The sequence below is a fragment of the Callorhinus ursinus genome, unplaced genomic scaffold, assembly GCF_003265705.2.
Source record: "Callorhinus ursinus isolate GAN/ISIS: 27379988/994484 unplaced genomic scaffold, GSC_fseal_2.0 scaffold9, whole genome shotgun sequence".
In the NCBI taxonomy this organism is placed as follows: Eukaryota; Metazoa; Chordata; class Mammalia; order Carnivora; family Otariidae; genus Callorhinus; species Callorhinus ursinus.
The window spans coordinates 58,231,179-58,258,505 of record NW_027397071.1 but is presented as its reverse complement, the minus strand read 5'-3'; the positions used below and the strand labels follow the sequence as shown (position 1 = coordinate 58,258,505).

The following is a 27,327-nucleotide window of genomic DNA, read 5'->3' as shown; positions in this document are numbered from 1 at the left end:
ACACACACACACACACACACACACACACACACACACACACACACACAGAGCCTTCAGCAATAATGTAAATGATGAGCATTTCTTCACCTGGAGCAAAAGTATTATTTAGCACAATTCAAAGAAATGAGAGACAATCTTGCTACCAAATCAGCCATCTGATACCACACTGACAGTTACAAAGAAGAGCAGTAACCTTTCTTTATACTTTCCCCTCACTAACCACCACCTTCTCGGGCCCTCAAAGAAGTAGCCTTGTAAAGAAACACGTTATATACAAGTGGGGAGCACAATACTGGTGGTCCCTGAAACTACCCTGTGCACCACCAATTTTTTTTTAGTGTCAAAATAAAATACCAAGAAAGCCATTCAGTGACAAAAGCAAGCAGGGTTTGATTTTTTTCTCTCTCTCACTGTAAAGGTGTATCACAGGAAAAATATACAGGGAAAGGACATAGGCAAAGGTATGCTGTTTTGTGGTAGAGAGCTTCCTTAATCAGACTTAAGCTCAGATTTACCATATCTTACAACTCTTCAGAACAGGGCAATTTGCATAGAGCAAGGCACTCCTGCTCTCTAGAGAAGTCTGGAGAGGCCACCTCACCAGTTACCAGAGGGGAAACATAGGGGACAGACCAGGTTCCTGGCAAGGTCAGGTCTCAGAAGGGCTCAGGTGTTGGTCCCTAACTCAAGTAAGAAATTCTTCCCTGGAGACTAGTCTCGTGCATGAGAAAACATTACAAAATCCAAAGAGAACACTCTAGAGCTGGGACTGGCAAACTAAGGTCCAGGAGCAAAATGCGACCCACCAGCTGTATTTGTTAATAAAGTTTCACCGGAACACAGACACACGCCTTCATTTCTATACTCTATATGGCTGCTTTTGTGCTCTGATGCAGAGCTGAGTGGCTGCCAACAGGGACCATACAACCCACAAAGCCTAAAATACTTACTACCTGGCCCTTCACAGAAAAAGCTTGCTGAACCCTATTCCAGAGTCCAACACAAAGGGTCTAAGATCATAGCCGGGTTTCAGCATGAGGACAGCTAGTCCAGCACTTCCACTTTAGAGATGGAGAAACTGAGGCATGGGGAGGAGGAGCGGACCTGCCAGGGTCAGGCCGCGAGGAAGGGTGAGAGGTGCCTCCTGCTTTCCAACCCAGCACTCCTTTTAAACACAAAGTAACGGGTGAGGCTTCTCACAATAAAACACCAGTGACAGGCGCGCCTGGGTGGCTCAGTTGGTTGAGCACCCAACTCTTGGTTTCAGCTCAGGTCCCGAACTTGCAGTCGTGAGAGCCAGTCCCCAGCGTCGGGCGCCTCTCAGGCTCCTTGTTGGGCTCGTTGGGCTCAGAGCTCAGCAGGGAGTCTGCTTGGGATTCTCACTCTCCCTCTCCCTCTGCCCCTCCCCCCGATCACATATTCTCTCTAATAAATAAATAAATCTTAAAAAAAAAACCACCGGCGACAGAAAAAAATATAAACAGAAAATTAAATTCTACAAACAAATATGAATGCTCAACCCAGGATTAACGTCAGCAATGTAAAAAACGGGAGAGGAAGGGGACCTGGGGTGGTCTAAGCAAATTCATATTCAAAAGGACACACTATTTTAAGCCCTTTAGAAATATCCAAAGCACATGTGCTAATTACAAATCCTGCCCTCTCCCTGCCCAGGCAGATGGCCCCTCCTCCTTGCCACAGCGATGGTGAACTTGGCAGTACTGAACCGAAACAGTCTTTTTTACCAGTTGTCTGCATTTCCAGCTTCTCTCGGTTCTCACACAACTCTGCCCTTGAGGAGGCCAAATGAGTAAGTTTGTGCTCATTTTAACACTCTAATAATTAAGACCTCTCCCAAAAGGAGTGCCCAACACTCTCCCTTGGGCTGAGGGAGATGGAGATGGAAAAGACCCAGGCCTTCACCGAAGGGACAGGAGGGAGGGTCAGAATCCACATCCGCCCTCTCCAGAGCTTTCCTCCAGCCAGAACCGGGGAAAACATCGGACAACGTGAACAGGGCATGGAGATGAAGCAATATCACCAACTGAAAATTAATTAGCTGGCATGTTGACAGAGACTCCATTGTGCCGCCCGGTGAAGCAATCAAAGTGCAAGGGCATCACACACAATGTCGAAAGGGCCTTGGCAGCCCCAGGTACAAGCGGTGAGGACATGCTCGGTCGTGTCACCAACATGGCTCCTTCAAGGAACGAGTGCACACTCTTTGTGTGTGTGTGTGTGTGTGTGTGTGTGTGTGTGTGTGTGTGATGCTAGTATAAGACAAATCTGCAAGTAGATTTTCGTAAATGAATTTCAAAAAGCAATGACTGAAATACCAATAAGCCTCTAGTCTTTGAGAGGCTGAGGGGAAGGGCTACCACTGAGGGACACCACAAAGTCTGTCTACAAGCCACTGGGCCGCCTGAGAGCAGGGCAGGTTGGGAGGTGTCACTCACAGGGTGGATGTCAGGAAGGGCAGACGCTTCCCCCACTCCAGTGACAGAACAGGGGTGGGAGGAGACCAAACCACCACAGATTAGTGGCTCTAGGTGCTCTCTTATCTGCTTACCATCACCCTGTCCAGCCATGTCATGAACTACCACTACCCCCCACCCCCCCCCCGCACACCCGCCTCTCCCCCACCCCACCCCCCGCACACCCGCCTCTCCCCCACCCCCCAGCCTTGCTCACGTTGGCTGCTACACTCTTCCAGCCAGACTCTCCTGGAGATCCAGCAGGCTTATCAACACAGCCCGTGAAGAGCACGGAGTGCCCATGCTCCAACACTTACTAGCTCGGGTACTTACTAGCTTTGTGTCCTAGGGCCGGTGGCTCCACCCCTCCCTGTCTCAGACCCCTCACCTATAAAACTACACTTCTGGCCTCAGAGTTCCTAGTGTGTCAGTTTATGTGGGATGATGTGAATACCGACCGACACAAAGTCAAGGCTAAGTAAGTTAGTACTACTAAGGCCCCCAAACCCTCCTTCCTAGAGGGTACTTCCTCCAGAAAGCCTTCTCTAATTCCCCCCATGGTTTAACTGCTCCCCACTGGAGCCTGGAGCTCCATCTGCTGCTAACACCTCTCTGGTGGCATTTATAGCTGACTTACAGCTTCTTTTGTATTCATGGCTATTTATAGCATTGTTGTCCACGTGACTTGGAATTAGAGTACTAACGACATCCGTTCCCCATATCCTGCAACACTGGGGGGCACAACCTCAGGTAACTTTCGAGTACCTTCATTTGTGCCATACACCCTGGGCCATGACACTGTTATCTCATAATTCTCTCAAAAGCCCCGTGATGCTCCGGACGGTTACACCAAGTGTACAGATAAGGGATCCGATACTTACTCTCTCTTGGAGGGGTGACTTACCCGAAGTTACAGAGTTAGTTAGCATGCTGCTATCTAATTCGGGTTTGCTGAAATTAAAGAAATAGAGCAGGCACACAATAGGGCCTCCAGTTAGAACTGAAATGGCTTTGAAGGCTGAACCAGAGCAGATATTAACACATATAAATGCACAGAAAAAGGGCAGCGAGGGGCAGGGAGATGCTCTTCATGTTATAGTTCATACACCTCTGTGTTTTAGCAATATTTAACACCAGAAGTACTCAGGTACTAATCACATAATTAAAAATTAAGAATCGTGTTACACTCATCTCCTACAAGACCTCGTAACCACTCAGATTTTGTTCTAATAGAACGTTACAGATTCCTGAACACAATGTTTGGTGTGGTCCAGTTTTGGAGTCAGACCAAGCGGGCTGCCAGTCCCAGTACTGCCTCTCTCCTTATAGCTGAGTGACACTGTTCAAGGTACCAGAACTCTCAGAGCCTGGAATCCCTTGAGCAGGAAGGGAACGTGACCACCTCCCCATCTGGGTTTTCATGAGGCTCCCGAGACTCGGCAAGCAGTTCTGATGTGGTCTGTCTGCACATGGGAGGCCCGAGTATGACCATCTCCCCGCTGGCTTTGAAGGGTTCATTCTAGTCCATATCCAAGAGTCGGTCCTTCTCCAAAACGATCTATGTGAGTGAAAACAGAATGCCACCAACCACTGCTGCCCATAAACCCCCACCCGAGACTCCCTGTCTGAGAACGCCGGCCACCTTCTAGGAGCCAGGCAAGATCCAGGCTATAAAAGCGGCGACGGAAACCTTCTTGCAAACGAGGCCCCCAGTGCCCCATTGGCTCTATAGTCTAATCTGTGCCTCTTGCACAAGGTTTCAGGGACATAAAAAGCATTCAGATAAATGGGTCTCCACTACCGAGCTCTTACATGGGGAAAAACATCTAAATCTAAATCAATCAGTATATATGAAGTCCCCGCTGCTGGAGCCGAGCTTCAGCAAGCAGGGTGAGGAAAAAGAACAAGGGGCTGGGTCCCAGGCCTCCAGTGCCAGACTGGCCGGACAGGGCAGTGCAGCCCACAACACGAGGCCCTGCGCTGACTTCCCAGGTGCTGGTTACCAAGGTCAAGGCTGCCCATACAGCCGGCATCTCCCGACACTGCTGGTTAGTACCTTTGCCTGGAACGATGCTGGAAAGTGAAACTCAGACGTCTGTGAAGCAATGTGGTGGCTGATGCACTCATGGTTATAAAGTGTGCTGTGGATACCATGTGACCCAACTGTTCCACATCTAAGAATGCCATCCCATCGATGTGCACAAACCTCTAGCCATGAGGATGTTCACCACAGTGTCATTTACACTACAAGAAAACTGGAAACAATCAATCTTAACGTTCCATAGTGAAGGACTGGTAAATTATGTCACACCCAAGAAGCAGAAGGCTTGAGTGATCACTGAAAAAGACGCAAAGTATATCTAATGACATGGAAGGGCAGAGGCTTATGGGAGCCCTTCGCCTGACACCCAGTCAGACGCTTCATGAAGAATAGACAACTGTGAAGGATGGAGAAGCTATCCATTGTCCGGGAAAAGGGACTTGTTCTTGGACTGACAATTGGACCCACAGCTGTCTTTGGGGGGGGGGGGTGCAGGATCAATCACCAACTCACAATCGAGTCACTTCCCACCTGTAGTATTTTTTTTTTTTTTTTTTAAGCGTGGGAGGAGGAGCAGAGGGAAAGGGAGAGAATCTTATGCAGGCTCCATTACCAGCGCAGAGCCCAACGCAGGGCTCAATCTCACGACCGTGAGATCATGACCTGAGCCAAAATCAAGAGTCAGATGCTTAGCCAACTGAGCTACGCAGGTGCCCTCCACTTTTAGTATTTCTGAAACCATTTTAGGATTCCTCAACCAGATAAGGTCCTGTGGTCAAACAAGTCTGAGAATCACTGTATTTTATACTGTCTATCCACACCCCCACTACCTTCCCTTACCCCACTTCTGAGATCCAATGCGCTAAAAACTCAAGAAGCCCTATGGTAAAGAAACTGCTTACCCCTGCATTTCTCACAAGCATCTGGCTGCAGACCCTTCCCTGAAACCTGTCTGAACATCTCACTGAAGAGCTGGGGAATGCTGACAGACTAGAAAGTACCCCAGATGTGGCTGGGAGGCATGGGAACCCCATGCCTCTCACTCACTGGGGCAGCTTCAGCTAAGGGATCCCTTTTTCCTAGGCACCGCCCCTCCACTTGGGAGCTGCGCTAAATCAGAGGACCACGGGGGCCAGGAGGGGGAAGCGTAAAGGTGGGAAGTTCAGGGGGCAGGACTCTCAGCACCCCACTTCCCTTACACTAGTGGGCAGTTCCGTTTTTTGTTTTATTATTTGGTCTTCCACATAAGACTGCATTTACAGAAAGGGCTCTCCTGCTACAAAGAAAAAAAAAGTAAGTTAAAAAAACCACTGAAGCCTAAGCCTGTAAGGTCCCTTCTAACCATTAGAGTTGACTTTCTTTAAATTTGTATTTCATGTGGGGAAGAGGATCCTCAAATGGAGGGGCCAGGCCAGTCTTCCTGGAGAAGGTGAGGGTTTGAGCTGAACTTACTCCAAAAGAGGCTCTGCAGGTTTAGGGTTGGGGATGAACCAGGGAGCCTGCCTATGGGCAGGAAGGTGGGGAGCGGGGTGACACTGCTGGGGAAGATGAGAGGGTCTGCGCAACTAAGTGGACGGATGAAAAGGCACCTCGGAAACCAAGGTCAAGAGTATCCACGTGGAGGCTGGCAGCAAGAAATCGGCTGATGTTTGAAGAGTTAGGCGATCAAAACAAGACAGCCACTAGTTAGGTGACCGTGGCGGATGGTTTCTGTGGCTCAGCATGGAGGAAAGGCTGAGGTGAAGAAGTGCTCATGGTCTGGCTATCCAAGGTCAGATGCAGAATTCAAAGTTCAACTTGAATGAGAACTTCAAACTCAACCTTCACCTCAAACCTGGTATAGGAAGATGCCCAGCACAGGCCTGGATATTCACTCACCCACCAGTCCAAGAACGTGCCCCTGGCCTTCTGACCGAGAGAAAGGACCCCCAAGGATGCCCCCCCGCCCATGGCCTCCTGAGCACACACACCCCCTCGATGTTATCATCCCTCCACCACTCGGGATCCTCCAATCCTATGAAGGTCTTTGTGTGGTATGGAAGTCAGGGGGTCTGGAAGAGAAAGGCACTTGTTTTGCCTTCTCTATGCTTCCTCCAACCAGGAGGGTTCAATCATGTTTCGACAATTAGCGTGTCCCACCTTCCATCCCCTTCTGGATCCCCACCTGGCACTCTGATTCAAGCAGCCCTTCTTCGGTCAACCACCGCGCCTCTTACGGAGACTCTCCAGGGCCTTCTGGAAGCTGGTAGTTGGCTCTGGCGGAAGGTCCAGGGCTTCCAAATGGAATCCAGTTATAGTACGCATCTGACTTTCACTTATCTAGAAATCCAAACAACCAGGAAACGCACACAACGTCACTGGCCAACTTCCAGCTGGTGTGTGACACCGATGACAAGGAACTCCTCTCACATGCCGATGTTATTCAACTGACAATGGCTGGCTGAATGTGCCATTGAAAATAACTGTGAACCCAGGGCGCAAGGAAAAGAGTTACCGTGATCAACTTGCCATGTCTGACACGAGCAAGGGAGGAGCGTCGGTGTGCGTGCCAAGCATTTGCCATCTGTCCTGTATACCCTGTTCAGCCTTCAGACTGGATTTTACTCTCAGCTTCGTCCTATGTCCAGTACGTGTGACTTGGGAAAGTCACAAAGCCACCTACCTGCCTTTTCATCAACCAAACAGGATAATAAGCCTTGCCCGTCACTCCCCCAGGACTGCTGGAGGGTGCCAACAAGCTCACGTACAGGAGACTGTGCTCCAAAGTATCCAGTGTGGGGGATTATGATATTTGAGGGATTACAGTTCCTCTCTACAAGAGTGGCCCTGAGGCACTACACGATCCTGAAGAGGCTTCTAAATCAACAAAGAATTAGCACGAGCATGGTGGCTGTGAGGGTTGCAGCCCTGATGAGGCAAGGCTCAATTCTAAACTGGGGAATGGTTCTCTGCTCCTGTCACACAGGTCCAAGGGACGCTGGGATCCCCGTGTCTTCACAGAGTCTTGCCATCGTTGCTTGGCACTGTGCGGTGGGGGCACACACAGCCTGGAGCCCCAAATGCTCAAAACCACAGGGCCCCATTTGCAAATCGACAGGGCCACCACCTCTCTCCAGCAGTGGTGAGGTGGGAGAAAAGCAATGATATTGCTGCCAGAAGACCACCTAAAGAGGGCCTTGAGGTCTGGTGAAGGGCCATAGCGAAAGCTCTCCAGGCAACCCCAGAGCTATGGATGCTTCTCCCACTGTGTTATTTTTAGAACTGTCCTGGGTCACCATACTGGACTTCCTACATAGGAGCTTCAAGTTCTTGTACGACTGAGGTCTTCAGGGTCTAGATTTGGCTAAGGGCATGGTCATACACCCGCACCCAGGATAACTGCATTGCTGGTGGAGGAGAGTCACCATCACAAGCTCAAGCATCCAAGTGGGAGGGGTCCCTGGAGCCTGGCTCCAGGGGTTTGAGTGCTGCGTCTTCCACGCTGTGTGAGCCTGGAAAAGTCTCTCAACTTCTCCATGGCCCAGGTTTCAGCTGCAAAATGGCCTAACGCCTGCCTCACAGGGTCGGTTATGGTGGTTAAGTCACTCCACACAGGCAAGACCAGAGCCTGGCACAGGCTAAAAGAGCCCACATGTCCATGAGCATGCTTCACCTTACACGACCGGCATGTTTGGAAGGCTGTCTCTGAGAAAGCCTTGGTCAAATGTGAAGCTTTGCCTTACGACACACGGGAGGGCCTGCTGGAGCCTTCCCGTGATGTAACACAGGAGGGCAGGGACAGGAGCGAGACACACCCAACTCAGAATCTCCACGTGTCTTGCCGACCACTGTGACTTTGGATGCATTATCCACCCTCCAAGCTGTTTCCTTTTCTATCAAGTGAAGCTAAAATCACCCCACAGGACTGATGAGAGGACCATCAATAATAATTACTAATATCGAGAGATAAGACACAATAATGAAAATGACTACTGTTTACCGGGGTTGTGTGCACGCCAGTGCTGTGCTGGGCACTCTGCCCACGTTTTATCTAATCCTGCCCAAGTCCCACAGGCTCCTGGCCTCTCAAACAAGGACAGTGGGGGAGGGGAGCCTGCCTTACAGTTGACTATTTCCCACCTTGCAACCACCCCCTCCTTTAGTTGCTGGGGGTGACACCTCCCTGCCCACAAAGCACTCTCCACAAAGCATGCCTCACAGAGCAAATTCCATCCAAGAACCTAACTTTGCTTTGTGGACATGCGTTAATCTCATTTTTACAGATAAAAGGAGGCGGGGAGGACTCCCCAAAGTGCCCAACTAGTGGGTCGTACCACTAGTTCATGAGCATCTATCTCTCAGCAACTAGATCTGGGTCCTGTCAGACCAGGCAGTGACTCAAGGCCGTGGGGCGGGGGGCAAAGAGGGGTGTCTCTGGAGCCTGGCTCTGGGGGTTTGAATGCTGGGTCTTCCATGCTGTGTGAGCCTGGAAAGGTCCCTTAACTTCTCTGTGGCCCAGGTTTTCAACTGCAAAATAGGATAACGCCTGCCTCCCAGGGTTGGCTACAGGAAGTAAGTCACCCTCAACAGGCAAGACCAGAGCCTGGCACAGACTAAGAGCCCACTTGTCAGCCGCTACCAATGCTCACTACCCACAGTCCTCCAAGACAAAGATCTGCACCTGCTTGGGATGGGCTTCCCCTCCTCTTTCTCTTTCCCTGTCTTCTTTGAAGCCCAGCTGCAATGTCCCCTCCAGAAGCCCTCCCAAACCCTGAAGCAGCCGGACACACCCCTCTCAGGGCTCCCCTCAGATTCTGCCTGAGTCCCTCTCCCAGTACAGACCAAGACCTACCCACTCGATGGTCAAATCAGTCTGCTGGCCCTTCTTGGACCATGAGCTTGATCCTCACCCGGTTTTGTATCCCCTGAACACCAGGCTTTTGGCAGGACCTAGATGACACTCGATAAATGTAACGAAGTGACTAGCAAGCCATCCTTCCCAGGTTTCCGGTTCCTACACCAGCCATGCATTGAGGAGCCAGGAAGTGTCAGGGAAGGTGCTGAGCATCACACACCTGCACTGCTAACGTACACCTGTACCTTGACCCATTTTATGGATGGGTAAACTGAGGCTCAAAGGGGCCAGGTAATTAAGCTAAGGCCACTTAGCTGGAGAACAGCTGAGCCAGGACAAGAGCAAAGTCTACCTGACTCCAGTAGACCTTGCTGCCTAGTCAGCCTCTACCTTGTCTTTGCTTTTCTTCCTTTTCTATTCTTGTGTGTGTATGCTGTAAGAGCGATGCGGCATCTTTTTGCACAAAGTGAGGTGGCCCTGCATATAATTTCCCCATTACTGGGAACAATTAATAGCAAACCAATGGGTCTCCACATTGGATGGCTCTGATGTGCCCGGGCCCTCCTCCCAGGGTCACCTGCACGAACCCACTGACACAGACACTCAAATGCCACCTGACTGACTGACAGCCAGGCTTCCACCTTCTTCCCTCTTCCCCTCGAGGGCCCCCAGAACCAACAGGGGAAGTTGGTTGCTAATGGCAACGGCCTTGGGAGCAAGGTGAGACCTAGCAGCCCGCTGCTGAGGGCTGGAGGGAAATTTTCAAGAGCCTCTGGGGCCTCTTTCCATCAATCAAAGCGGCCTCTTCCCTTCCTGGGCCTCAGTTTCCTCTTCTATAAAAAGCAGGCACCACCCTCCCTGATTCTAGTTGTAGAGCTGAGAAGAGTTACCAGAATCTGGCCAACTGGGCTGGGGCGGGGGAGGGGGGAGATGGGGGCCCGCTGGTTTGATTTAGATGGGTCAGCAAGTGTTGTTTTTAAAAAACAGGAATGCCTCCCAGCACCCTAGCTCAGCAGAATCCCCCCACCCCAAGGGCTGCACACCAAGGCCTCTGAGCTGAGTGCCATGGGCTGAGCCTGATCTAGGCCGTGTGCGATTTGGGACCACTGGAGCTAGACCTATCAGTATTTTCATCTCATCATCCCTACTAGACTATAAACCTGCTGGGACATCAAAGACAAGCTCTTCTTGACGTTTAGAGCTGGCACCCAGGAAGCTCACAAACAGAGACACAGGGTGTCTGGGGGTGGCCAGAGCAGCTGGGGGGCTGGCAGGCTGGAGTCCTGGCTCCTAGGGCGACCCACATGGCAGGCACGGGCTCCTCTGAGCACACACCATGGGAAGGTGGTCTCGGCCCCTATGCCCTTTGATACTAATCCCTTCAGCTGGTCACAAAAGGGCAGTCATCCCTTCCTTCAGGAACCATGGCCCTACCCCTCCCAGCTCAAGTTCGTGACCTGTCCAAGCCTTTCCAGGATTATCAATACCAAATACCTGACATTTTCCAGAGAGAAACTGGTTCACAAACCACCCTCAACTATCCTGTGATGGAGGCTTACACTCTCCCCACCTCATAGATGAAGACAGTGTGGGTCAGAGGAACGAAGACGCGGTCACTGAAGCTGTTCACGGGGCACAAGCTCTCCCCAGCCCCCTGCCTCCCTCCCGGAAGCAAACCCACACCTGCACCCAGCCCTGGCCCCGGAGAACCTCTCGGAGAACCTAGCGGGGAGCTGTAGCTGATGTCTACAATAGCCACACACCCCTCCAACCTGGTATCAGGGAACTGGCTGGCCACTAGGGCATGAATTTGCTTTGAAATGCTTTCCGTCCTCACTCTGTCCGAAAGGATAATAGCCTAAGCTTACGCACAAAGATGGAAGTCTGGCCTGGGGGAGGGGAGAAGGGCCCCCCTGGGAAGATGTAAATGGCAGCATGGCACCCCACCCCCTGGGTAAACCGGTAGGAGTCTTCCCTCGCAACAGATAACTCTGTCTTGTGACAAAACAAGTAAGACAGAAGAGAGGAGAGGAGACACCACCCAGCAGGCTGGAGGCCTCTGACCTGGCCCACCCACCCCGCACTGCCCACTAGTTTTCTGCCCTGCTGTTCTCCACTTGTCCGCAGAGGAGTCCAGGGCCTGCTTCTGTCCCCAGATGTTGGGCAGGCCCCTCCGGTCAGAGCCTGGAGGGCTCAATGAGCTCAGCATTATGGCAAAAAATCACCACAGCGAATCTCACTTGCGTCTCAGGACAGCCTGACTGAAAAATGTCATCACCATTTTACCGATGGGGAAACTGAGGCTCAGGCAGGAGGGTGGCCTCCCCAAGCACACTTGATATGGTAAACAGAAAAGCCCAGACGTGGATGACAAAACCACTAGGTACTAGTGGTTGGACCTGTTGGACCATCCAATTACCGATTTAGCGAAGACGTGTGGTGGCCACAGCAGATACTACTGCTTAGGATGTGCACTGGTGAGCGAAACACTGAATTCTTGCGCCCACGTCAGCACAAGGCCATCTCTAGCTCACCAGCCTGGGACTCCCATCCTGAGACCTGGTTGAGGCTGCTTCGGGCCACCCCGGCCACCAGCCCTCTGTTTCCAGCAGCCACCCGCGACTCCAGTGACTCTCCAAGCGGCAGGCTGTGGGCCCTGGGAAACAGGCCCTGATAAACCACCTTATGAGAGGGGACATGGGCCGCAGTCTCCCCCCAGAAGTCTTGTCTTCAGGCAGAAAAAACAGACAAGGCGAGCACTTCAGTTTCATACAGAAACCGCCTTTTATAAAGTACCAGCTTTTAAAGAGAGATGCACAGCCAGAGGCCTTCCTTTGGACTTTATCTGGACTCGGCAGGCGGCTGCGGTGGCCCTGCCCGCAACCGGAGCCTGGGCGGTCAAACCCTGTCTACCAGGCAACGGGGCCGGCCGGCCCTGAGTCGTCCACGGGGCGCACAGGTGGTGCTGACCGGGCTCAGGGGCCTGGCGCCGGAAGGGGAGGGAAGGGGGGACAAAAGGGGGAAGGAGAAAGGAGGGGTCGGGGAGGGGAGGGGAGGAAAGGGCCTTTGTGCTTGCCTCCCTTCCCCCACCACAATCCCCTGGAGCAACAATCAGTTATGCAAATAGTAGCCCCTCCCCCCAGCCAGAGCCACCACCACTCCTAGGGCCCCCTCCCACTCCCTCGGGGTCTCTAGGTCCTTCTCTGGTATCTTCTTTGCCCCTCTGCCCCTCCCTTCCTCCCGCGTGCAGGCAGACGCACACACGCGCGCGCGCGCGCACACACACAGGAACAAGGCCCCTAGGCCTTGCCCATTCAGAAAAGAAACCTGCCCCTGCCCCCCACCCCATCCCTCAAGGTCTTCAATCTTTAGAAATTAATTTTACCCTGATTTTTACCACTGCCATACTCATTTCTCATTTTGGGGCCAGAAACCGCTAGTCCAGGGAAATGGTTCACGGCTGGAAGAAGCAATGCATCGCTTAGAGCTTCACAAAGTAATGTGAACACACCACCCGCTTCCATTTCATTTTGCTAATTCTCTCAATGAAATAGAGTATCTGAGGGAAAAAAGTGGCTTGGAGGCAGAGCCCTCGGCTGGCGGTCAGTGTGGACCCCAGCCATCCACGTGGAAAGTCCGAGCTGGGTGACAACTTCCGGTGGGGGAGGAGGTGTCTTAGCCTCCACTGCTCTTCTTTTTTCACGAGATATATACTTCTGATTGTTTCAGTTTCAAATTACCATCAGCCATCTAAATCGGGAATCCCAGAGCCAGCAGCACAGGTGCATCAGAGGTGGGTATTCAAAGCAGCCCTTATTTACAAAGGGTGATGCAAATCTGCCCCGTAAAGCTGGACACACACAGGACACACCGCGGCCACTGTCCGTCCCCCCAAGGACCAGGGGTGTGCGTGTCACCTGTCACCCACAATCGCGAGATGGCAAACAATGACCATGACAATGACAGACATCTTCGGGCACACGCAGAACCTGGAGCCTGTTAGGTCCTGAGTTAAGCGTTTGCCAGCTTTGAAATAAAGACACTTGAAAGACAGAACATAAATGTTTTTCTGAGTCCTACCTACAGACGGCTCAAGGCTCCTCTTACCTCCGGCAAAAAGGCTCCAAACAGAGGGAATTTAAAACATTCCACTCTAGGAATGCCAGGGGGCGGGCCACAGGGACTGCTTTTCAAGGGGGGCAGTGAGTAAAGGGTCCCTGAGCCACAGGCCTCTCATTCCTGTGACTGGGTTCTCGGCAGCTCCAAGTGCCACCACCCCTTTCCCTCTGGAATGGTTCCCCCACTCCAAAACCCAAAACCAAAACCCACAGTGGTCCTGGACTTCCCTACAAGAACTGCCTCCAGGCTTGGCCTCATAAGCCCTGAGAGTCACTCTGCAATCCAGAAGGGCCAGAGTGCCCCAACCAGTCCAACCTCCACCAGTGCCTCTGCTGAGGGCTCACTGTCCACAGGGCCCTGTCCTGCCTTCTTCACATACTTAATCCCGAGAAGTGAGCCTGCGGCACACCGTTGTCCACTGTTCTTTACAGAGAAAGAAAACGAGGCTCGGAGAAGTATAAGGATCACACAGGGCACTCAGAAAGGGCAGCGCCTCCCCCCACTCTCCAGCATCAAAACGGGAGTCTCCAATCTGCCGGAGCATCCCCCCAGCAATAGATACCAATGAGACAAATGTCACAAATCCAACGGTTTCCATGTTCTAACGGATCCCTGTGGCTTTGGATAGAATTCCTAGAGACAGAATCCTACATAAATTTAAAAACTAGATATCCAGCAACTCGGATGGGAGTATTGGTGATATGGGCTCGAAAAGTGGGTTAGAAGACAAAAAGTGGCTTTGGTGTCAGCACTGAAGACACTCAAGCCAAAAATGCACGTGGACACCTAGGGTCAATTTTTTTTAATGTAGTTGCGAGCAGAAGAGAACACTTCTAAATTTACATGTTATCTCCTGTAGCACGACTTTAAATGTGTATCGTGGAATTAATAACTTAAAATACTTTAAGTAGGGAAAAATGCTCGTGGCAACGATGAAGCCACGCCGGCCGGCCAGTGCTCCGCTCTACCCCAGCAAACCCACGCCCGCCCCCGCCTGACCTCCGTGGGCAGGCCTCCACTCTCTCAGGTCCAGGGTGAGGTGCCCAGGCCCTCGCCTCAGGAAGCACACACCCTCCTACCCCTGGCCACCAGGTTCGAAACCAGGCACCGGAGACCCCATTTCACCACAAAAGCCTCGATCAGGCTCACCCTCTCCATATTCTCAACCAATTCGGGTAATAGCTCGATTTTTTCCCCAACGTTCAGCTTTCCTCCCCCGATCTCTGCTTAATCCCCAAGTGACGGACAGCACTTGTTTAAAGATAACGAAGCCTATCTTGTAACAAAGGTGGGTGTTCTGCTACCCAGAAGTGCGGGTTTGGGGCTTTTAGAGTTTGCCTGTCATTTCTAGGTGTCACACGTAGGACGTGTGACCAAACCGCTCAGGGCAGGAGAAAGAGGAGCTTTGATGGAGACCCCAGGGCCCTCCATCAAGGAAGGGGGTCCCCCTGCCACAGCTACAGCCCCAGATCCCTCTAACTAGGGCAGCAGACCTCCCCCCCCAGCAATGCTTTTCCTTTGGGAGGGGCTACCGACAGCCAGCACCAAACTTCAAAACTAACCACCCCCCCTGGGGGGCTGGGGCCCCTCTGTCTGGTTCCTTTCAGCCCCATGCAGACAACCAGACCGGGACCCACCAGCTACTTTTGTTTAACGGGGAGCACACAGCGGGCCGGGCCGGCCACTGGAGGCTCCAGTTAAGTTTCACTGGTGAGTGAGTGGCGGGGGCACAAAGGAAGGAACCGCTGGGGGAGGGGAGGCCGCAGAGCTGGAGGGCTAGGACAAAGGGGCAACAGACAAAGGGACAGGAAAAGGGAGCCCGCTTTCTCCTCTGAGGAAGGAACTCTCCATTTAGCCGAATATTTCACCCACACATCCCGGGGCCAGGAAGGCACAATTACATGTTTTGGGAGGCAGCTTCAGGTGACACGGACACCCCTCCCGCCTCAGCTGCACATTGGTGGCTCTCCCTGCCTCCCCCCCCCCCCCGCCCCCCGCCCCTGCCTGTCCAGGCCCCCTTCCTCAGCCCACTTGTTCAAAGTCAGGGAGGCTGCCTTTGATCAGCTGCCTCTCTCCAGCCCCATCCGCCACCCTGAAGAGAGACAAAGAATTATTTATTTGGAGAAAAGAAAAACCCTCAAAGTGTCAGCCAGGGACAGACATGATACTTTCTATACAGGAGCGAGGCGCCAGGTTTTCTAGTCTGTGGGAGGCTGTCCCCAGCAACCCACACACCGGCCACCCTCTGTACCCTCAGACACTCTCAAATCCTACCTGCTTAGCCCTTTGGGTTTTTTTCCCCTTAAGACCACCACCTACCCCACCGGGAGATTGTGATCATTAATCTGTAGCGAAGAAGAGTGTGTCCGGCACCAGGATGAGGTCTGCAATCAAGACGGCAAAATCTGAAACGTGGGCGAGGTCAGACCAGAAAGACCTGGCAGGTCTGGCTCACGTTGTGGAGCCTCTGTCCCACAGTCAGGGAAACCTCAGGGCTGTCTTTACTGCGGCTCCTGATTTGTTCCGTTTTGATTTGATTTTGACTTTCGTAGGGGAGAGACAGGATGCCATCACATTTTACGCTAACAAAGCAAATCTGGCATCCACGCCTAGGCCCGAGACAACAAAGGGGCAGTTTAAGGGTGAGGCCAGGAGGCTGGCTGGCACCACCAGCAGGGACAGCAGGTGACAGGCAGCAGGCTCTGGTGCCCCCGCGGACGGACCACAGCCCTCCTATGCATGACATGTTCGGCTCCTTCCCTCCCTGCTGCCACCCACGCCCCTGCCAGGCCAGAGTCCTCCTCAGGATACCACTTCACTCCCCCAAATAGCTGAGCACCTCCAATGTGCTAGGCACAGCATAGGGAGCATGGTCCCTGCCCTCCTGGCAAGAGCATCAATCACCAGGCATCACGTCCTCCGCCCCTAGTGTTTTAAAACTCAAGACTTTTAATGAGCACCGACTGTGTGCCAGGCACTGGGGGCTCACACATTTGTTGGGGCCTGGGAAAGGGCACTCCCAGTCCTGCAGTGGGGACAATGGGGGCTTGAGGAGTGGTAAAGAGCCTGTACTCAGAGAAGGGAAAATGGAACTGGGCCAAAGGAACCAGAGAGAGATTGGGAGAGCACTGCAGGCTCCTCCCACCCGTGTGCGCTGGGCTGGGCGGCCATGCTGGTGGTATCCATGGCTCCTCCATCAGGTCAGGGGTGGACCCTCCCCCAGAGCAGCAGACCAGTGGTGAGGGACCCTCTCTGTGGCCTGGACAGGCTAAGTCACACCTCCCCTATCGCTTCCCTTCCCACGGATCCTCCTCACCCCCAGGCCCAACGCTTGAGTCCCAATTACTCCCTGGACGGGGCCCCGGCGACCGGCCCACCAAATAATCAGACCAAGGATTGGGCCACAACCAGCTCTGGATCAAAACCCATCTCTCGGCTCTCAGTGACAGCTTCTGTCCTCAGAAGAATGCTCCTCGTAAACATTCTCATAAAGAAAACAGGGAGGGGAAAAGCAGCCGCGTGTATCTCGAGTGTCAAGGTGGCTCTGGACGGGGCAGGCACTGGCTTCCTGAGAAGCAGCAGCCCGGAGGGGCCCTGGCCCATGACCCTGGCCCATGACCCTGCCCCCCCGCCCCCCAGGACGAGCTATTCCCGAACAGGCTCCCTGACTCACCGGAAGAGGGTGGCACAATGGCACGCACCTGAGCCTCTGAGGTGGCTCCGGGCCTGGCGGCAATGTCCAATCCCCCCAACCCCAAGGAGGGGGGTATGTGCTTTTGGTAAAGCCTGGAAAAATTAACTCAGGTCTGAGAGAATGGAGGTCCCTAAAAGCATCCTTAACACCAGCAGATCTTTCATTCTTTTATAGTTTCTGTTCTCGTGGATTTGTGTTTCCGATAACCAATTTTTAAAGAAGTTTTACTAGAATAATAGCCGTGCAAGGACATTTTTGTTCCGCCTCTTCTGTCTCCAAGGTACAATCATCACTTTCTCCAAACTCGTAGCCAGACCCTGACAAGGCCCCCGAATGGCTCAGCTGTGTGCAGCCACGCCCACACGCCGACACTGGGACCAGGGAGATATCATTTACCACCACTTTACAGAGAAGGAAGAGAGCAGTCCGTTAACTCCGAGCCGCCAGTCCAAAAGCCAGAGCCGCAGGCCGTGGCGGCCAGAGGGATGGGTCAGACCAGGGCACAAGGGACCGTTTTCAGGGGAGACCCGCTTTTACGGGAGACCTTCTTTCAGGGGAGACCCGGACAGTTCCCTGGTGCCTCCTGGAGGATAAGCCCATCTGAACCTGCAGAATGTATCTGCCATTCAAAGACATGCAATTAGCATCTTAAAACACAGAAACCCCAGAGAAAGGGGAAGGATAGTCTGAGTTCTGAGAGGGTATATGATTTGCCGCTGTCTGGTCTGCAGCCACACCCCAGAGGCACCAGCTATCTGCTGAACAAAAGACTAAACTGACAGGATGAATATCCAAGAAAAACAAGTATCTGCTCTGACCCCTCGGTGGATTTTGGGACAAATGTTCTCCCAAAATGGCACCACTAGGCTAGTCTTAACAGAAAGTTATGTTTGGGGACGCCCGGGTAGCTCAGTCGTTAAGCGTCTGCCTTCGGCTCAGGTCATGATCCCAGGGTGCTAGGATCGAGTCCCGCATCAGGCTCCAGGCTCAGCGGGGAGCCTGCTTCTCCCTCTGCCTGACGCTCCCCGTTTGTGCTCTCTCTCTGACAAATAAATAAAATCTTTGTAAAAACAAAACAAAAAAAGTAGTGTTTGAAGGAAGTGATTTCAAGCCTTGGGAAAATCCTGAATGGCGGGCTTAGAACCAAAGCAGCCCCTCCGCTGGGGTATGGCCAGCCCTCCCTGAAGAACAGGTGAAGAGCTACCTGCAATTAGGAGTCCCCACAGCACAAAGTCCCCAGGCCCAAGGCCTGAGCACCCTCCCATTCCCCAATCTTGTTTATCTTCCTGGCTAAGCAAACGGTCTTCTCAGATAATGCAAAGGCCAACCCTAGACTTGTGCGGCCTGATAAAATCGCCACCAACGCTGAGTGACAGGGGGTCAAATCATGAAATATTCCTGCCCAAGAATCAGAACCTGGCTACTTCCCGCGACCCCAGGTTAACGCCGCACTGAGGCGCCAGCCGAGGGACAGTGTTCAGGACTCCAGGCCAGGTGCCTGCCCTCCCCAATCCTCTATACAAAATGCAGAAACGGCAGGAGACACAGGGCTTCCAGCCTCAGAGACCTCAGCAGTTGGCAAAAGGTTGGGTGAACTGAACACTGAGCATTTTTCCACACATCTCTGAAGACACTTCATGTCAGAAGTGCCATCAGTGTATCAGACCTATTTCAGAAAAGAAAGGGGAATGGCAGGGGCAGGGCAGCTGAACTTTGACATGTGCTGAGGGCATTAAGGCTTCAGTGAGCCATTTAAATGCACAGACAGGGGGCCCTGGTAGGTGGGCAGCCTCCTGGTACTTCCTGATCACTTTCAGTCCACAAATATGAACTGGAATATCCATCAGGTGTCAAAAGCCCCAAGTTTATGGGCCCTGCCCGAATGGCTCAAAGATGATTATGAGAGGTTTCTTAGAAGTTGGGGACATCTGAATTGAGGCATGAAAAATGAACAGAGATCCCCATGGGGAGGAAAGTGCTTTAAGCAAGGAAGAATAGCCTGTGCAAAGGCCCTGAGGTAGGGAGCCTGGCCCTTCCCTTAACTGCAGCCTGGCAATGTTTGGTATCTAGGTCTCAGGGTTCACATTCCACCCTAACCATAAAAATGCACAGTCAACATTCCAAAATTCCCTCAATTTTTTTTTCCCCCAACATACAAGGTCAACCACCTTCTCACCTCTCCGTACTGACCACCTTTCCGTATCTGCAGTGGTTTCCCGGGCGCAGTAGCTTCTAATTCCTGAACAGCTCACATGGGCCTACAGTTTAGGACACACCCTAGCTTCCTAGCTGGCCAGTGGTCACCCAGGCTGCCTGTCCATGTCTCCAGAACAGGCCTGGGCAGGAACATGGAGAACATGTTTCCTAACCAAAAGAAAAGAGCAAACCCAATCTGCTCTGGGCAGCACAAGCCAGGAAGGAAGTAGGAAGTCATCCTGAGTGCAGGAAGTCCTCGCTCATCCCTAGATGAGACCAGACCGAAGCCCAGCAACAGGCACTCAGTCTGGGAAGGGAAAGATGGTTTGGGAGCGGGGGGTGGAGGTGAGAACCCTGCTCTGGCCCTGTACATGGTGTGCTGGGGACACGAACACTTCTAACCGAAAAGCACTTGGTTCTCTTGGAAGCTCTGTCCTTACCCCCACTCCCCAGCAAAAACAGACTTCAGGAAGAAAATGAATCAAGTTTTACAAGCTTCCCTATTTACTCAGGACTACAAATCTATCAGTGGGGAAGCTTTTAAAATAAACTCTCTCCTAGTAATGTCACTTCCTTTCTTCTATTTGCCACTACACACACACGCGCGCGCGCACACACACACAAACACACACACACCACCTCTTTAACCTTGGCTGTGGATCCTGAGTCTGAAAGAATTCCAAATTCAGAACACATACCAAACCACCACTTGTAAATACTTCGTACTTTTTATTCAGCTCCTCTTATTTACTCATGTGTCTGAACATACCTGGTGCAGTTCCCTAAGCAGGGATACTTTCCCCAGAGCACTGGCAACCTTTCAGCCTCTCATTCTTTTATTCCAGAAATACTAAAGGGCATTTTCTAAGGTGCTTGGCATCCTCACCTCAAAACAGTACTGCAAGTTGAGTGCAACCCATTTTACAGATGAGGACACTGAGGCTCAGTTTAGCAACTGGCACAGGTTACACAATAAATAAAAGCTCTACTGGGTATTAGAGCCCAGGCTGCTTCACCTTGTTCTCTGCACTCTGGTTCCCCAGCACCCCATACCTGTATCAAAATACAAACAGCAAAATTGCTTCCTTCAAAGAGAGACTCATTCTGGGGGCACCTGGGTGGCTCAGTTGGTTAAGCATCTGCCTTCAGTTCAGGCCATGATCCCAGGGTCCTGGGATCGAGTCCTGCATCGGGCTCCCTGCTCAGTAGGGAGTCTGCTTCTCCCTCTCCCCCCCCAGTTGTGCACACTTTCTCACTCTCTCAAATAAAATCTTTAAAAAATACATACATAAATACATAAATATTAAAAAAATTTAAAAGACTCATTGTGGATCACCAGCTGCTTTAATATTAAATCTTGAAAACCAAAGGCCATTTTAACCGGTGCTTCCAAAATGGATCATGGAAAACTCCGATGGCAAAAAGTAGAGCCTATGCTTCAACATCAACAGCACCATTCAGTGTGGTTCGTGGAGGCACAGAGAGGATGCCCAGTGGGCCTTAAGGAAACAGGAGCCCCTCGGCTGGGGAACTGGGGTTAGAGTCTCAAGCCACCGTCACTAACCATGGGACCCAGGCAAGGAGCAGCAAGGGCCAGTGGCCTTCTGCGGTGGCCCCTGGACCTCTTCTATGGCTTGAGGCTCTCCAGATAACATGACCTATGTGCAGAACGCCTTACAGCCTCCAGTGCTGACCACATGTGAGCTCCCAGGCAGCTGAAGGGAGCCAGGCGGTGTTGGGGTCTGGAAACAGCTCACATTTCATCCCCCTAGTTCCAAGGCTGCTTACATCCGTATTCCAGTGTTCGCAGGGGAGGCAATGAGATAGCATCCCCCAGAAAAACAAAACAGAAGGACTTGCTCCCTTTACAGTCGGCCTACTCCATTCATCCTAAACTCTCTGCTGGCTTTCTATACTTCTAAATCCATCAGCGGGCCCTACCTTCTGATCCTATCTTCCGGCCAAGCAAGAAGGCCCTCTCCTCTCTGGCCTACCTGCCTGACAGAACTCCTGCCTGCATACAGCCCTGCTCCCACCAAACCCCGTCCTCCCCTTCCCGCAACCCCACACCTGAGTACCTCCTTCCTAGGACCTCGACTCTCCTCAGCCACAAAGCAGAGCAGTAAGAACTTACATCCTGTCTGTCGCTCTCACAGGGCTGCCCAGTACATGAGAAAATACTTTCTAAAAAGTCAGATATGGCTACTCACGTGTGCTGGGGTGTCTGAGTCCCAGCACACTTCTCAAACACAGGCATTTCCTCACTGGATTCTGTCTCCTGCGGCCCATCGCTTCTGGGGTGCTGGTCAGAAAAGCCCCATGAGTTGAGAGACGAGGGGGGACCCTAAAAAGAACTCTAACTCAATGACAACTACTTGGAGCTGAGATCCAACTTCTCATTTAAAGCAAAAACAAAGCTGCCAAATGCCAGGCCATCCATCCTTCAAGAAAGGAAGGATCTCCAGCTAACCCGTCCAATGAAATCCAATGTGGCCTCTTAACTAAAATCCCCCTACTCTGTGGCAGGGCCTTCACGGATTATTCTCCTTCAAAAAAAAAAAAAAAAAAAAAAAGAAAGAAAGAGAAAAAACCATAATTTATACATTGAATTTATACATTGAGCATCTTTACTTTCCAAACCATTCAGAATTAGGGAAAGGGGGGAAAAACACGTCTGTTTCTATTTGAAACTGTCAAAATTAGCATTCAGTAATTAAAAATCACACCCTTTCTCTTAATAACCTAACCAGCATGATACAATCAGGTTGTGCCAACTCTTTAATCTAATTGACTAATTACAGATTTTAATTTAGTCAGTTACTGAACAACTGTTGACAATTTGTTTTCATTAGGGACAGAACAGAATAAATATTTAGGCTTCCAGTCACAAAGACTCCTGCAATCGGTGCTCCACCGTGACCCCAACTTCAGAGCGGGCTCTGGCTCTGGCAACACCCTGAGACACAGGTACACACACGGCCCACAAGCCCCTTCTCAGCTGCAGCCCTGCATACACCTGCCCCCAGTCCCTCTCAAGGCAAAAGCCTGAAATATGAGCAGCGGCCTCCATTCCCAAAGTACAGGCAATTCCCAAATTCACACACGTCACTCAAGAAGTGGCAAACACTTAAACGCTGTGAAGAAAAATAAATTCAATGCTACATGTCACTGGCTTTTAAGCAACAAAATAAGTTAACAGTCAAAATAGGTTTATCTGCATTCATCTCACTGGGAAGCAAACCGTTGCTGACATTTTTTTTTTTTTTTAAGACACACGTTTCCAGGTTTCTCCTGAAATGATCTGGTTCTTTCAAAGTGCATTTTTACCCCAAGGTCCCCAACTCCGAAAGTCACCCAAAAGTTTGTTAGAATAACAGTATGGCTCGGAAGGCTAGGAATGAGGTCCTGGGTTCAGACCCGGACTCCCATATTTAATGACCTCATCACCAGTTAAGCCTCAGTTTCCCTGTCCAGAGAAGGGAATAAAGATAGCCTTTGCCTTATAGAGAGTTACCGGGATTAAACGCCATGCCCGTGCACGGTGCCCGGCCCAGGGTGTGTGGCAAATGCCAGTCACCACTGTTCCAGAAATCACTTTTGTATCCCTCAACTGGCCCCATGCTGCAAATCAGGAAAGTGAAGCCCAGACAGAAGACAATGGTCAGTCGAAGGTTACACAGCCAGGAAGTGGGGAAGTTTGGTTGTGAAAGAGGATTTCTGCCCAGTGAGCCATCTCTTCCATTGGATACCAGCTCCCAAGAGTAGGGAAGGCGGTACTTGTTTGCGGGGGAGGGGGCAGGGGTCTCGGAAGCGTCTTCTGGAGATGGAAGCCTTTCACCATCTCCATGCAGAGTCTTACGCCCCTTGGGCCACCCATCCCCCCAAGGTGGGTTCTCCCCACAGGAAAGCTCTGAGCAGCCTGTGCTTCTAGGCTTCAAGGGATGACCCAGGATGAACTCTGCATTCTGCCCCTGCTGACCCCCGGGGGGGTGCGGGGAACAACTGAGGGCCTTCTCTCCACAAAGCCCACACCTGGCCATTCCAAAACAAGCCTACAAGGAGCCTCCCACACCGCTAGGAGGGCGGAGGAAGGATGGAAGCCACAGGTCCCCAGCCCGAGGACGCTAACCAGGTCTCCTAAAAACCCTCCTGGAGACTGAAGTATGGCTCGTGGTTTTTTTTTTTTTTAGGCTCAACAAAAATCAAGTCTACCTCATCTGAAATGGAACCAAAACTCCCAATGTGTTCTGTTGACTAGAATTCTACCAACCTGGCGTGCTCACACTAGCTCCCGTGAGCTGATAAACAGCTCTAATCAGCAACTCCATAGTTCTTGTTTTTCCTATTTCTTAGTTAAAACGGTGACTCAATGCATGCAATCTATTTGCAAATGGAATATGTTCAGGCATGGAGTCCACAGGAGGTGACAGAGAATTAATAAAAGGGGGCCTCGTCAGTGAAGAGATGGGGAAAACTTTCCGTGAGGGTATGCACGTCCAAAGCAAGGTCTTCTTCGCAGGCGAGCTCACCGAAAACCAGCCTGGGAAGGAACCATCCAACCCACACTCAGGGCTTCAGCTTGTGCATCTCGCTCGGGATGCGCTCCCACCTGCTCCTCCCAGAGCCAGTACCAAACTACCCTGGTCTGGGCAGTGGGTCACCGGTTAATTAGAGACGTCAAATCTGGTACTAATTCCTGGGGAAGCAGTGTGGTGTGGTAGTGAAAAGTACTTTCTTTTTAAAGCCCACCTCCAACAGGACTGAATCCCTCTAGTGCCTCTGTTTCCTTTTCTACAAAATGGGAATGCGGACAGAACTTAACCCACTGGGCTGTTCGGAGGATGTCAAGAGAGAAAGCCGAAAGGACTCAGAACGGGGCCTGGCATACGGTTAGCACTCAAACTTGGTCACTGTTCCCGACAGTTCTTCCTTCATGAAACGGGACGAAGATCCTGTCCCCTACACTGCCCCAAAAGGACAAGAACTGAATAAGAACACTTTCTTCAAGGTCTAGGCACATAGCAACTGCTCAATAAACACTAGTTTCCTTCGTCAAACAAGGGATTGGTTATTATTAAGCCACAACGCCATAGTTTACTTATCCCTCAGCAAGAAACTACCACCCCAACACCCAATGGCTCAACCTTCCGTGGAAGATCATCACCCCCTCCAACAGTGGCGGCCAGAGTCCAACACCATGATTTTTACCCCGTCTCTTCTCTTCAAGTTCCCTTTGACAAAGATGCTGCTAGCAAAATAATGCCAAAGAAAGTGCGTGGTGACAGTCAACTAGATTTAAGTTCATTTTCTATAGCTTGGGGTCAGAATCGACTGATGCACTCTGGTGATCAAGTTTTCTGCAATTCCCTATTCCACGCATTAGCTCGCTGACAGAAATTCACTGCAGTATTTAAAGTGGCAGCCATCACAACTAACTCAAATTGTATTGGCTTCCCCGATGCTGAAATGCTCTGCTGAAACCATCAATTGGCCAATTCGCAGATAACGTGGTGGCTGAAATTCCCTGTCATGCTGTAAAACCCCTGTCTGCAGCAGCTCACCAGCCTGGAGATCCGCAGTGAAACCTGCCACCAGAGCTGCGGGCCAGGGCAGCCTCGTGTAACACAAGTGGGCCCGCGGAGTGGGAGCTGGTGGGCGGCGGGCGGCTGGCGCTGCCAAGAGGAAGGGCCTCCAGAGAGAGGGTAACATTTGCTACTGGAAGCCTTCTAAAGGACGGTGAGAAAAGAACAGCAGCGTGCACACGCCCAACACCAGGCCTGCCCACTGGGCCGTCTGCCCCCCTCAGCACAGGCCACGGATGGCCAAAGCCACGGGACGCCCACGGCATTGCGCAAAGAAAGTTGCAAAATTCCTAGCAGATGGCACAGGCACAGGCACCTGCCTCTGAAGCAAAGGTTTTCCAAACTCAGGGACGGCCACGAGAATCAGGTGTCCACCTGGCCACGCACTTGCTGTTACCGTCCCACTCCAGGCCTCAGTTTCCCCATCTGTAAGGTGAGAGGGTGCTTCTTAACACACGTTCTACGATTTGACAGTCTGTTCACATTCCAAAAAGCCTTCTCAACAGGGGACCACAATTTACAAACCATTTTCACAGGCTCTCACCCGACTTCTAAAATGCTCGAGAGGCAGAAAAAAAAAAAAAATCCAGGCCCTTACTTCACACCGTTTCATATCACAGATGAGCCAACGAAGTCTCAGAGAGGCCAGATGACTCACCCAGGGCCATCCGGAAGAATCAGAACTTGGACCTCTGGTCCTCCAAGTCCAAATCCCGTGTACCGTCCGTGACGCTGCTCTGGTTCCCAGCACTGACCGGCACAGAGCCAGCCCGCGGCGGACGCCTGGCACTAACTGCGCGCCCACCATGCTCCCGCTCCAGTCTGCGAAGCCCCGCTCTGTCTACCCCATGAGCTCACAAAGCTGCAGCTAGCATCCCGGGCGCAGGGGGGAGGTATGCCATCCCACAGCCTGCTTCTCTCAAACGGTCTTTTGTGACCGGGAGGGAAGGATCAGAGAAAAACCTCAGACAGGGGCCCCAGGGAGCAGCCGTGCTTCTTAAGGTCAGAGGACTGTGAGACAGAAGTGAAATGTCAGGCGCTTCACCCAAACACACAAAGAGCGGGAGACACAAAGCCTGCCTCGGGAGCTGTGCAAACAGCCGTCACCGGGAGGGGACGGAGAATTTGGGAGGCTGGGCCAACCTGGGTCAGACAGGATGCCCTGAGACCTATTCTTGAGATTCTTGCCCTAGCCAGAGCCTGAGCCATGCAGATGTTCAGACAACACCCTCCGCAGGGGGCCGGGGACCCCGCCCCGCCTGCAGACACACAGGAGGACAGGCGGGAGGAGTCCTGTGGCCAGCCAGCAGGGATGAGCTGCCGACTTTAAGTGGGGGCTACTACTTAGTCAGCATTCGGCAAGCATCTGCCGAGCACCTTCTACATGTTCTCTGCACAGAGAATACGGCAGCTAAGGCCAAAGGCAGCCACCAAGGAAACCACCAGGCACCACTCTGGAAGCGAGAGGCATGGTGGGGACACAGCTCTCTCAAGAACCCTCGGAGGTGGGAATCATTCCCTCCTTTTTACAGGTCACGAAACAGGGATCAGCAATCGCTTGTCACTTGTCTTAAGTCACCCCACCTGTGGGCCCCAAGATTCAATCTCAGCCCTCTCTGGGCTAGAGGCTTTCAAAGTTTACACTGAGACCCACGAGAAGGCAAATTTTACTTCACAAACTCAGGACACACGTTTATTCACACAGCAATCACAGAAAACAGAAGTTTCCCCAAACAATACTTAGGCTTACTCCGTATGATAACAGTTGTTTCGTTTTTTGTAATTGCCAGTCGTGACCCACTAAGTTGATTTCCCAAGGCACTAATGGGTCACAACTCAGTTTGCAAAACAATGCGTTACCATGTGCCACTTGTCCATCTCCATTAAAATGTGTATTTAACACACTTGATCCCTGAGCAGGGATCAGACCTTTCCCGCCTCTCAAGGCACAGAGTCTAGCTCACCAATCTGGGGATTTATTCAAGATTCTGCAATAGGCCCCAGGAGTGGGGGTGGCACAAAAGGGGTACAGATAAGAGCTCCTGCCCTTCGAGAGCTTTTAATCTACAAATTAGGAAGGGAAGAGATACAACCTTGACCCAAATCGTTCTCCTTCTGGGCAGCAAGTAGCAAGTGAATACAGACACACAATTCCTGGGGATAAAAGAAAGGAGGGGTGTTCCCATGGGGGTGGTCCTGGCAGGCCTGGTGGAGACTGCCACATTCCAGGCTGGCATCTGCTCTACAGAAGGGCCACAGGGCAGGGGAGCAAAAACCCCATCTCAGGTAGTGTGGTACCAAGTAGGGACCACAGAAAGAGTCAGAGGGGGAAGGGGAAAGTTCCAGATTCCTAGGTCAAGAGATGTGGCCAGCAGAAGAGAAAACGG

At 51.8% G+C, this 27,327-nt stretch overlaps 1 protein-coding gene across 8 annotated transcripts in view; it reads right to left on the bottom strand.

Annotated features, from left to right (window-relative positions):
- SSBP3 (single stranded DNA binding protein 3) overlaps window positions 1-27,327 on the bottom strand; it is a 160,127-nt gene that overhangs the window by 120,161 nt on the left and 12,639 nt on the right. The window lies entirely within an intron of this gene.